The 13,681-nt window shown below is 39.3% G+C and overlaps 1 pseudogene; it reads right to left on the bottom strand.

Annotated features, from left to right (window-relative positions):
* Window positions 1-11,172: 11,172 nt before the first annotated feature.
* LOC118618489 lies at window positions 11,173-12,301 on the bottom strand (annotated as a pseudogene).
* Between the last annotated feature and the right edge of the window lie 1,380 nt (window positions 12,302-13,681).

Genomic DNA, 13,681 nt, shown 5'->3' with positions numbered 1-13,681 from the left:
GGCATTTATTTTTATTTTTATTTTCATTTTCATTACCCTTTTTTTCCCTTATTTTTTTGGGGGGAGGAGTGACAGCAACCCAGGCAGAATTGAGGCATTGGCAGGAGAGGAAGAGACTGCCTGCCTCTCCTTCAATCTACAGGCACCACCCACAACACACATCTGAGTAAACCACCCTGACTAAACCTGATACCCCACACAGCCCAGTGCCATGAACAAATACATACAAGTGGCTAGCCCAGAAGCGGCCTAGCTCATAGGACTCCTGGGACCATGCCCTGCAGGGCTCCAGCCAGGAGGCCAAGGACAAGTCAGGGACAGTTCTCTTGGCCTACACAAGAGAACTGGCCAAGAGGACAGAAATCCACACCCAAGGGGCCAGATCCAACTATGCAGGAGAAAAATCCAGTGAGCTTATAAAGAGCAGATTCAAAGTTTTTTCTTTCTTTTTTTTTTCTGTTGTTGTGGTGGTGGTTTTGGTATGTGGGGTTTTATTTTTTTTATTTTAATTCAATTATTTTTCTCCCTTTTTTTTCCATTTTCTACTTTCCTATTCTATATTTTATTCAAATTAGCATTACTGTCTTCTAAAATTATTATTATTATTTCAGTCATTATTTTCTACCTTTCATTTTTCATACATTCCCTATTTCTGATCTCTGCCTTTTTTGCTTTCATATTCTTATTTTTGTTTTTTTCCCCTCTCCTAATCCTTTTGGTCTCATGCTTTATAGTATTCTTTGTGTGTGTGTGTGTGTGTGTGTGTGTGTGTGTGTGTGCGCATCTTTTAAGCTTTCCATTGAGGTGGGTGCTTCTACCATGGTAGATGCTATTTGTTCAAGATGCTCTTTGGTTTGATCTGCTATTGCCTTGTCTTCTTTACTTTAATATACATTTTTTCTCCTCTTTAATTTGTTCAGTTTCACACTTTCTAGTATTGTTCTTTGTGTGTGGGTGTGAGCATGTGTGTTTTCAGTTTGCTTGTATTTTAATCATGTTGATGAACCTGGGGTTTGTTTCACTGTTGAAGCTAATTTTTATTTAGTCTGGTTGTGCATTACTTTCTATATTTTCTTTTATAATTTTTTTTTTATTCTCCCTCTTCTAATTCTTTTTGTCTTGTGGGTGTATGTTTTTTTGATTGTCTGTGTGTCTTTTAATCTTTTTGTTAAGGTTTGCTTCTATTATTCTCGAGGCTGATATGTTTGGGGTGTTCTCTTTGGTTTGATATGGTTGCTATGTTTTGTTCTGTCAATACCTATATAATTTTTTGCCTGACAGGGTCAACAGGGCCAGGACTGAAACTCATAGTTAACAATCTTGAGTACTGAGCCTACCCACAAATAGACAACAGTGATCAAACAACAGGACACAAATTCAACAGGAAAGCCAATATAACCCACATAAGGGACAATCCTGGAGCACCCAGCTCAGAAGATCAAGTAAATTGCTCCATTGGGTCCCACAAGAAGACCACCATACCAGGACTGGGAGCCATAGCAGTCTTATCTGGTACATACTGACCTACCTATGTGGCCCAACATGCCTCAACAAGTCCCAAACTACCAGACTACTAAAGTGATTATACCCAGAATTAACCCCAAATGAAAGAAAAGGAGGAATTACCAGAAAGGAAACTACATAAAAGGAGGCAAGTTGTTTATCAGATAAAGAATACAAAGCAATGGTTTTAAGGGTTCTCAAACAACTTAGTGAAAATTATAAACAACTTAATGAGAACTACGCCAGAATTAAAAAAAAAAAAAAAAAAAGGTAGAAGCTATGAATAAAAATCAAGGGTAAATGAAAATTTACATAACTGATATAAAAAACACCTTGGAAAGATTCAACAGTAGATTAGAAGAAGCTGAAGACAGAATCAGTGAGTTAGAAGACAAGGTAGAACAAAAACACCCAAATAGACAGCAAATAGAAAAAAAATTAAAGAGCAAGAGGAGAGTTTAAGGAAGCTTTGGTCCAAGAATAAATGTAAGAACATTCACATCACAGGGGTACCACAAGGAGAAGAATTGGAGAAAAGAATAGACACCTGCTTGAAGAAATAATGACAGAAAACTTTTCTAACCTGGTGAAAAAAGTCACACAACTCTATACACAAAAGTAAAATAAAAATGGATAAAAGACTTAAATGTAACTTGTGAAACCATAAAAATTGTAGAAGAAAATCAGGCAGCAAAATCTGAGACAGCACAAGTAGCAGAATTTTTACCTATATATTCATTGCCTAAGGCAAAAGAAACAAAATAAAAAGCTAATAAATGAGACTACATCAAAATAAAAAGTTTCTGCACACCAAAAGAAACAAGCATCAAAATGGAAAGCAAACCCAATGTATGGAAGAACATAATTGTCCAGGATACATCAGATAAGGGTTATTTTACAGAATATATAAAGTACTCATACAATTCCACAAAAGGAAGACAAAGAATCCAATTAAAAAATGGGCAGAGGACATTGATAGACACTTCTCTAAACAGGACAAATGGCCAAGAAACATAAAAAAAAAAAAAATGCTCAATGTCACTAATCATCAGAGAAATGCAAAATTATAACGACTATGAGGTATCATCTCACACCTGCCAGAATGGCTGCCATCAACAAATCATCAAACAACAAGTGCTGGTAAGGATGTGGAGAAAAGGGGACTCTAGTACACTGCTGGTAGGAATGCAGACTAGTGCAGCCACTATGGAAAACAGCATGGAATTTCCTCAAAAAGTTAAAAATTTAACTGCCATTTAATCCAGTGATTGCACTTCTAGGAATATATTCTAAGAAACCCAAAACACTAATCAGAAAAAATATATGTGCCTCTATATTCATAGCAGCACTATTTATAATAGCTAAGATCTGGAAACAGCCCAAGTGTCCATCAGTAAATGAGTGGATAAAAAAGCTGTTGTAAATATACAAAATGGAATATTATGCAGCTATAAGAAAAAAAGATCTCTTACCCTTTGAGATGACATGGAAGGAACTGGAGAGTATTATGCTAAGCAAAATAAGTCAATCAGAGAAAGACAAATATCATATGATCTCACTTATTTGTTGAATATAATGAACAAAATAAACTGATGCACAAATAGACCCAGAGACATGGAAGTAGGGCACAGACTGACAAGCCTAGAGGAAGAGGGTGGGAGGAGGGTGGTAAGAAATAAACCAAGAACTTGTATGCATATATGCATAACCAATGGACACAGACAACAATACTGTGAAGGTGGGAGAGGGACAGGAGCAGAGAAGATGGTGTCAATGGAGGAAAAAGGAGAAACATTTGTAACAAAAATAATTCGTTTAAAAAGAAGAAGTTTGTGCTGAATTGCTTGCTTCTGCACTGAACTACTTGTTTGCACCATTTCTGCCATCTGAATCAGCCCTTACAAAGGAGTTTCTGGAACCCTATTTCAACCAATAGAACTGAACCTTTCCCCATTGAGACAGAGCTGTCTCCAGCAAATCAGAGTGTCTCTTTTCTAACCAGTCAGGACATTTTTTTGGACCAATCAAACTGAGAGAATTTGAAGTCCTCATCTGCATGAGGACGGATCAATCATTGACCAGGGTTGGGGACTGCTGTCCATATAAGCCAGCTCTGAATCAGAGAACGCACTTCTCCTTTCCATCAAAGACTGTAATCTGTGTCTCCATGGCTGAACTGAAACACCAAAGATGTCTTGCCAGAGCAGAGTGGAGCAGGCCAGCACAGCACAAAGTAGACCAGCTCAGAGCAGAGCAGAATATTGAGGAGCATCTAGCTGGAGAGGGGCCACCTGGCCCCAGAGCTGCCTTATAGCTATTCTGTTTTTATACAGCCATTTGCATCACAATTGAGCTGCTTTACATGGAATAAATCTTCCTTCTTCACAACCGCCAAAATTGGGGATTCCTCTTGATGCTGAATTGGCACAAGACCATTGGTTAACATACCACACACTCAACCTATAGCAGATGGACCCAGGGTGGTGATGCTTAAAATGAGACCCTGGAAAAACCAATGAAGATGTGATATGCTTTACCCCAGTAGATGGGGTTAATGCATTTATGGTAGGTGAGCGTGTCATGATATTAACTATTATTCATTTTTTTAAAGTAATGGGAGAATTTAAGGTAACATGATCACCAGCATATATAGGTTTTCCTTCCACAGGAAATAGGTTTGTTTTCTTTCATGAGCTCTTGTCTACTGGAGACAAGACTTTATTTGGCTATAAGTATCAATTTCTTTGTGAGTTGGAGGTGAGCTGGGCTTACAAAATATGTGCCAAGACCCCTCCCTACTCCACCTCATAGGTGTGGAGACCCCTTCCCAAGTGAGAAGCCTCAGTTTCCCCTCATTAAGTAAATGCATCTTAATAGTGACTGCAAATCATAATCAAACAAGGAGCTTCTTAATAACCCATGTATCCAGCCTTCTTCCCCCAAATCAATTATATAAAAATTGCTAAGAAAGAGACCATGCATCCATAATTGCAATCATAATCCTCTGATAGAAGAATTTACTAGGACAGAGTTAAAAGTACCCTTCTTGGATCTGCAAAGCAGCACCAATTGGTTTGGCTATGAAGATCTGACATTGGTTTCTCAATTCCTAGGAGAGTGAGAAGTTCTCTCTCACTCTTCCAAGAAAGGTGTGGTGGCTAGACAAGAATAGAAAGGCAGTTATATGAGTATTGCTCTCTGCATTTCCCCAAAGATGAATTTATTTCCTTTATATTGGCCTTTGGAGAAAGAGAATAAAACAAGTATTAATTTTTGCATGCATTTTTACATTTTCTAAGTGCATTTCTTTTTTATTAATTCTCATCCAAAGATATTTTTCTCTTTATCTTCAGATAGAATGGGAGGGAGAGGGAGAGAAAGGGAGAGAGAGAGAAACCTTGACATGAGAGGGACACATCGACTGTTTGCCTCCCACACGACCCCAACCAGGGCTGGGGACAAACCACAACCAAGGTACATGCCCTTGGCTGGAATCAAACACACGACTCATTGATCCTCGGGCCAGTGCTGTACCACTGAGCCGAACCAGCCAGGTCTCTAAATGCACTTCTTCCCAAATTTTATGGTTTGATAAGTAAGCAACACTTCTTCCGCTAAACAAAATATTTGTATTTAAAGTTATAACCGTTAACACTGTAAAAACAAACAAAAAAACACATTCTCAATAATGACAGTTTTTTTTTTAATCTTTATCTGAAGATGTTTTTATTGATTTGAGAGAGAAAAATTGGTGAGAGAGAAACATCAATTGATTGCCTCCCATACCTGCTCCAACTGGGGATCAAACCCACAACTTTTTGGTGTATGGGACAACACTCCGACCAACTGAGCTACCCAGCCAGGGCTCAGTTATGACTGCTCTGGACTTAATAAACACTCCATTTGTTCTATAGCACCCACAGCAATGCAATCAATAGCTCTTAAGTTTTGCCAGAGTTGAGACATTGTCTAACTCTGGTGCTTTGTACTATTTTTAAGCATCATTTTTGCCTCCATATGGAAGAATTGATCTCTCATTTGCTGAGAAGTGTGTGTGCAGGATTCCACTTAGAGAAATTCCTTGGATAATATCCACTTAGAGATATTCCAACTTCACCCAATTCACACCAACTGGTGCTGATGGTCCACCAACACCAGGCCCATGGGACCTATCTGCCTTTTTCTGGAAACCTACTTGGGAAATTCACTGAATGCAAAAGATTGCCCCCCTGAGCTTGCACTAAGCCAGTGGTTCTCAATCTTCCTAATGCCATGACCCTTTAATACAGTTCCTCGTGTTGTGGTGACCCCCAATCATAAAATTATTTTTGTTGCTACTTCATAACTGTAATTTTGCTGCTGCTATGTCTTAGGCGACCCTGTGAAAGGGTTGTTTGACCCCAAAGGGATCGTGACCCGCAGGTTGAGAACCTCTGCAAGCGCTAAAGGTGCTCATAGTATAAGCTCACACGTGGTCCTGCTGTGAGCCTTTCTGAGCGTTGGACACAACTCAGAACAGAGTTTAGGATTCCAGCCCCCCCACGTCCTGCACCCTATTTACTAACTGTGTGGCTTTAATGAAATCACTTTACAGATAAGAAAACTGAAAAACTAGGTGAAGGACATTTCAACAAGAAATCTGTAGTTAGTAAGTCTTTTATAAAAGGCTATATTTAAAAAACAAAACAAAAACACTGTGAACACCAATGCTCACAGCAGCATATTCACAACAACCAATAGGTAAAAGCAACACAAATGTCTATCTACAGATAAATGGATAAGCGAAATTGGGTATATGTACAAGGGAATATATATAGTCATGATTCCACAATAGAGGTGTCTAGAATAGTCAGATTTATAAAGACAGAAAATATTATCATAGTTGTCAAGAGCTGGGTAAAAGGACAAATGGGGAGTTATTGTTGAGTAGGTGCAAAGTTTCAGTTTTACAACCTAACAAATGTTCTAGAAAATGATGGTGGTGATGGTCACACAATAATGTGAATATACTTAATGCCGCTGAACTTTATACTTAAAAGTGACTAAGATGGTAAATTTTATATTTCATCATGCACACACACAAGACTGATTCTGATGCAGTCCTTCTTCTTATTTTTTTTTTTTTTTAGTTTTACTACCTGCTCCAGTGACATCAAAACTTACATAGAAAGGTTTCTGGTTGTTAGAGAATGAGGGTTGGTATCAAGGGATCCAGAGAAGAACTTCAATGCCAATTGTTTATAAAACTCCAGTTACTTTATTTTATGGTCATATGAATAAGGACTGAGAAATTATAAGAACATTAAAATGATTTGATTGGTATAAAAAAAGTAGTAATACATTTTTTAACTTTAATATAAATATTGGAATATTCTGTGCTGTAACAATAATTTAAATTTCCAAAAATACATTCATTTTCCAGATAATACAGGGAAAGAACCCTGACTCATCACCTGTACCCAAAACAATGTCACAGCTCAGTAAACCTGAGCTATCTGGAGTCAAACTCACATCATATGTACTAGACTTGCGCCTTTTTAAAGACAACTTCAGATCAAAGAAGAGTGGGTGACTCATTCAAAAAGTTATTTTATATAAAATAGGTATCACATAAAAACACCTGGAAAGGAGGAGAGGATGCAGAAAGGTGGACAGTTTGCATAAGATAAACTTCAGCTGACAAAATACAGGTAATCAAACAGGAAAATGCAAATTGCTCGTTAACTTCTGACAGTCAATATGCCTAGTCATGAAGATTCAATCAACCAAGGAAAATCCACCCACAGCTTTCCAGTTGGCCTCAAAAACATCAGAGAAGTCATTGCCCTTCATTCAAAACATGGGACAGAGAAAATAGCAAACTTCTCGACCCATGTCAGCAGGTACACTGGGGCAGCTCTGCTCAAGCTGGGCTCCAGGAGAGAGGTGTCCACATAACTGGAGATGAAAGATGTCTCTACACTTTCTAAAATGTTTAGAAGCCAGAGACACTACACCCATTTGTTTGAGTGAGTTGTACATGTGTAAATGTGTGTACTAAATGTGCAAGTGTGTGTGAATGACAGTGTTTGATTATGTGTCAGGGAATGCATGTATAAATATGTATGTGGGTGTGCAGATATGTAAGAGTGAGTGTATGTGGGAATATGCATATAATTGTTCATGTACACATGTGTCTGTGAACTGAGTATAAGCATGTGTGTGCCCCAGTGTTGATGAATTTTCTGTATTAGTACATGTATATGAGAATGTCTGTGTGAGAGTATGCATATTCTTGGGCATGTCCACTTATGTGAACATGTATGTATATGTGTGTGTGTTTAGATTGTTTGTCTGTGTGTGAGAATATAGGCATATGAATTAAACTTTGTGTGTGTGTGTGTGTGTGTATGGATGTGACCATGTATGCATGTGCATGGTTATGTGTGTGTAACTGTGTGAGTGTGTGCATGTGAGTGTAGATATGCACTGTGCACATGCCCACCTGGTTCTCTCTCTAGGCTGCCCCTTCAGTGCCAAAAATGTGCAGGCCCTGATTCTCCCTCAGTAATTGTGCACGCCCATTACTATAGGCCCTTTTGTCCTGCTTTCTTTTCAGTATGAAAGCAACTCTTCAAGTGTAACAGGATTTGTTTGGCGAATGTCCGTTCCTTAGGTAAGCCCTGTTTGTCCTTGTGAGTGACAGGCCATGGACAAGGCCTACAGCCTCTGGCTTTAAAATAACTAGGCATATTTCCCTCTGCCTACCAGATACAAGTCCGGCTCTGTGATCTTTCAGATTCATTCTCAGGTAAACACCCTGTGACAGGCCGCAAGCCAAAGACCAACCAGCATGGTAGCAGCTGTGCCACACCATGGCATCCAACACCAGGCCTGCGTAGGAATGTTTGCCATCACCCTAGGCTGTGGGCAGCAAATATTTTCCATAGCTCACCAGGGAGAAGGTTTCACAGGGAGTTTTGCATAGATCAGTTCTGCTGGAATCTATGGCTGCCTCGTTCCAGAATTTATGAGCCCCATGTAAGGATCCTCTTAAAAACATGAACTTCAATTCTCAGTGCTCAGTCTTACAAAATCAAAAACTATAAACTTCTTAAATCTTGCAAAACTCCTTCAATCTGAAAAAAAAAGTACCAATTTATTGCAGGAGAAGATGAGGCCTTCAGGCTGGAAAGGAAATTGTGAGAATCATCCAGATGTAAACAGAATCATCTGTTTACAGGTCATGGCTCACATGCTGTGAGGTGGGGGCCTTTCTTTTTGTACCTGGGGAGCAAAAATACTTTAGCAGAAGAAGTCACTGCCTGAGAAAAACATTAAAATAAAGCAAAGTTCCTGAATATTAAACCAAATGGTTAAGACTCCACATTAGATGGCAAGTAGAGAAACAACAGGAGTGGGCTTCAAAGGGCAGAAATTTTCAACCCACTGGGGAGAGAGCAAAGTCAACCAGCCTCTACAACACCTCCATACCACTTGTTTGAAGGAGATTAGAGCACTGGGGTTAAAAATAAACCTCTATGAGGCTTTGCTTCTTCATCCTTCTCATAGAAGATGGGCTGGTGTTAGGCAAGCTTGGATCTTTCTGCCAGGGAAACCTCCTGCTTGCCCTCTCACCACCTGTGTGATTTTGGCAGTAGCATTCAGACTCTCTGGCTCTGAGTCCCCCACCCATAAAATGGGGGTACTGACAGCACCTGCACCATGGAGTGCTATGAGGTATGATGGACACTGAGTCACATGAGGTTGAACATTTTTGTTGCTTCTTTTTCTCCTTTCTCTAATAAGCAATGTTAAAATAAAATGAGAAGAAATATATACTCATTCATTCAAAACATACTTAGATGTGCTATGTGCAGCACAGCAACAGGTGCAGGAGATGAAATCATGAAAGAGGCACTTCTAAGCCTCAAGGAGCAAAGACAAGGGATCCCTTCCTTTTGTGCTGCATAGAATCCAATCTGGCATGAGGACACCATGGGAGAAGTATCCCTAACTGCCACAGAACTGAATCCCACTATTTGTTGTGATTCTTGGACAGTGTGGTAGTCTGCTTTTATCTGCAATAGTGGTATATTCCATTCTCCAAGCTGCCTTTCTCATGAAATGCTGCCACTTCTCTCTGAGAGGCAGGGTGAGTTTCTGCCTCTAAACCAGGTACACCTGTGTAACAATCCTGCCACTAGAATGTGGTAGAAGTGATGAAGAGGCTTCTGGAGCAAAATCATAAAAGGTTACGTAATTCTACCCGACTATTTCTTTAGGGATCTACACTTTGAAAACTCTGAGCCTCCATGTATGAAGATGCCATTCTGGAGTGGCCTTGTGAGGTAGTCACACCAGAGAGCTCTTTGTTGTGTGCACAATTGTATCCCAGTACCACATGTGTCAGTGAGTAGTCTCCAATCTTCCATCTGAAGCCTGGTCATCATGGAGCAGAGACAAGCCATCTCCTCCATACTGTGACTGAATCCTAGACCCATAGGCTCTGCTAGAACAGTCAACAGCATAAAACACTTCCTAAGGGAAAGATTTCAACCTGACTTCTTAGCAGTGGGTATTTAGAAGTTTGTTCTTTCACATTAGACATTCTTTTATAAAAGCAAATCTCTATTTAATTTTATTAACTAATATAACCTCAATAAATTCAATTTTTTACAACAGCAAATTTATGAATCCCTAACTTCCTGCTTATGATGAACATCTGGAGAGAAAAAAAAAAAAAAAAAGGCAGGTACTAAAATCCCCAAGTGTATTCTACAAAATAGGATGTTAGTAGCTGTTATGAAAAGAAGAAAAAAATTCCATAATATTTGTGGACTATAATGAGCAAAACAAACTGATGAACAGAATGAACTCAGAGACATGGATGTGGGGAAGAGACTGGCAAACCTCAGAAGAGGGGGACAGGGCGAGGAAAGAGTTAGGCCACAGAACTTATATGTATGTATCTGTAACCAATGGACATAGACAACTGTGCTGAGGGGAAGGGGGAGCCGGATGATGGCATCAATGGGGGAAGAGAGAACCATCTATAACAAAAATAAATTAATTAATAAAAAAATAAGTTCATAGGAGAGAGAGAAAGGGCATTATATGGTCACATTTGAGAAAATGTTTTTTATTTTTTTTTATTTTTTATTTTTTTCGTGGAACAAAAACTTTAATTGCCATTGCAAAAAAACATCTATATAAAGTAGAAATTGGTTTCAATAACATTAGTAGAGAATATGCTCTAGAAATTGGAGGTAACTGGATGTAATATTCTGGCAGCAATTTAATAGAACAGTCCCGGATGGTTAGGCTGAGGCCAACACCTAAGGAGGACGAAAGCCTTGTCTGTGGGGAATTTTGGATGATACCTGGAGAAATATTATACTGTGCATAAACCAAATTGAATTGTTGTCACAAGTGTTGTAAAGTTTCATATAGTAAAAGTTTTTTTCTACATGCACTTCAATTTCACAGCAAGAGTGGCATAGGATACCTAAACACAGAAGAGAGCATTCATGCAAGATATCTAACTCCTTGATATAATAATGCATACAATTCAAAATGATTACACTATCATTACATCTAGGGCTTTCTGCAACTACAAGGTGGTGGTTATGGAAAGCATGGGCCCCGGTATCAATATCTAAAAAGCAGCCACCACCTTCTTTTATTTGTGTTTCCTTTTTGCATTTTTTCTTCATTTTTCTTAATCAACTCTGCTACTGTTACTGCTTCTTAGCAAAACTGGTAAAAACAAAGTTGTAATCATTGAACATAGCACTCTGGCAATCAAGACGTTTAAAACCTTCAATCTTCTGGGGCGAAGAAAGCACTGTGCGACATTTAGAACTCTGGTTTACAAACAAGGTGGTCACAAATTTTCCTGGCTTGAAGACTTCCACAACTTTCCTGATCAGGTCATCATAGGAGGTCTGACTTAAGTTTGTTTCAAAGCTAACATAAGAAAATTCTGGTTCTGGAGTGATGTGAATAGTCCAATAAGTTCCATCCGATTTCATGCCATTCATTGAATACCCACAAGGATTCAACATTGTGGCATCAATGACAGAACCTGGTATCAGGTCACAAATTCCACTCTCACGAGTGACATCCTTTGCAGTAACACCATCTTTCATGTAGAACTGGTCCATAACTGCTGGGTCAATCTCACTCATCAGAATTTCCAGGGTTTGATCTGGCTGACTGATTACCCTGCTCTCTGGGAAATCCAAAGTATACAAGTACCAATAGTCAGAATTCATACGTCCCATACAATATGCTGCTCCATTTGGGAAAATTGCATTAAGAAACTCTATTTCTTCCTGGAAATTCCGGTGTGGGTACCCTTGGTGAGAAGGCTTCATGAAATTCTTATGAGAATCAAAGAAGCTTTGAATTGAGACAAACCCACTGTAATCTCGAGCAAGTTTCAACAAGGGAACCAGTGCTTTCAGCAAGAGGGTGGTACCACATGTCTTCAAAATGAAACGTCTCTTGGAGACAAACATGCTACTCTCACTGAGTACATAAGCTTCCTGCTTGTCAGTTTTTGTCACACTTATGATTGAACATTGCACATCCTTCAAATGTATGTCCCACTCGGATCTTGGGATGGTGCGAAGATCCCCTGATCCTTGATTTGCGTCGGGTTGCTGCCTGGAGAATCAAACCTCCAGCAGCTTCTCGGTCCCTTCGAAAAAATGTGCAGCTTCCATCACCGTGAGACTAGCGAACAACCAACAACCACAGAAAATCAACTAAATTAAATTCTCTTCTCCCGCCGCTGCTGCGGATTGTTCCAGCTGTTTCAAGTTCCTTTTTTTGCTATAATTTTATATTAACTTTTTTTAAAAAAAGGATTAATAAAATTTTCCCGGCTTTTTTTGTGTGTGTGTGTGTGAGCGAATGTTGAACGTGAGTCTGTTGGAAATAGAGGCAGATACAGTTCAGTCTCTTGTAGTCCGCTGTTTCCCCGTTAGAGAGAGCAGAGCTAGCGCTAGCTAATGTCGCCGGCCATACTGTGGAAGCCGAGATTAGCAATGTTGACAGTGCCCCGCCACATCCCTGAAGTACTTTTTTGTCCAGTGCATGCTTATTGCATCTTACTGCAGGACGGTGCAACGTTCTGTACAGGGCAGGATGGAAGAGGCAGGGCATTATGCCACACCAGCATCTGAAGTTGATGGGTGGGAGAGGAGGACACCAACTGAGGTATGTACACCATCTTCCAAAGGTCTTCAGCCAGTTTGGGCCTGTCACTGGAAACTTGCTCAATAATACATTCTCCATCAGCTCTCCTTTCCTCATTTTCTAACCTTACTTCCTGGCATCACCTACTCAATAACGACTTACAGGTGAAGCCTTATTTTGGGGTGTGCTTCTGGAGGAACCCAAACTCAGACACTACTTTTCTGCACAATTCTTTAGAGATAAGATATACAAAGTTTATTGTGAGTCTTCCAAAGGTGGACAATGAGAATTCAATATTTCAGAAACATATCTGACCAGATAAACTTTTTTCACATCTCAAGTTTCTATTACTTGATACCACCTTGGAGAAATATTGTGCTAAATATAATACTTTTTTCTTGTTTTTATGAAGTCTTGCTTTTTACCTTATTTTTTAAATTAATTAATTTATTTTTGTTACAGATGTTTCTTCTTTTACCCAACTGATTCCCCCCTCCTCATCCCTCACTACACTGTCCCCTGCTTTGTTGTCCATGTCCATTATTCATGCATACATGCATATAAGTTCTGTGTTTTATCTCTTTCACACCACACCCTCCTCTGGGGATTGTCAGTCTGTACCCCACTTCCACATTTCTGGGACTACCCCATTCCTCAGACTGTTATGTTCATTATATTTCACAGATAAGTGAGATCATATGATACTTCTCTTTCTCTGTTTGGCTTGTTTCACGTAGAATGACACATTCCAGGTCCCTCCATGTCGTCTCAAAGGATAAGAGATCTTTCTTTCATACAGCTGCATAGTACTCCATTGTGTATATGTACCACTGCTTTTTTTATCCAATTCGACTACTGATGGACAATTCGGCTGTTTCCAGATCTTAGCTATTGTAAATAGTGCTGCTACTAACATGGGGTACATATATTCTTTCTGATTGGTATTTCAGGCTTCTTAGGGTATATTCTTAGATCACTGGGTCAAATGGCAGTT

The sequence above is a fragment of the Molossus molossus genome, unplaced genomic scaffold, assembly GCF_014108415.1.
Source record: "Molossus molossus isolate mMolMol1 unplaced genomic scaffold, mMolMol1.p scaffold_m16_p_6, whole genome shotgun sequence".
In the NCBI taxonomy this organism is placed as follows: Eukaryota; Metazoa; Chordata; class Mammalia; order Chiroptera; family Molossidae; genus Molossus; species Molossus molossus.
Note: the sequence above shows the minus strand (reverse complement) of the source record. Positions and strands in the feature narration are given on the sequence as shown.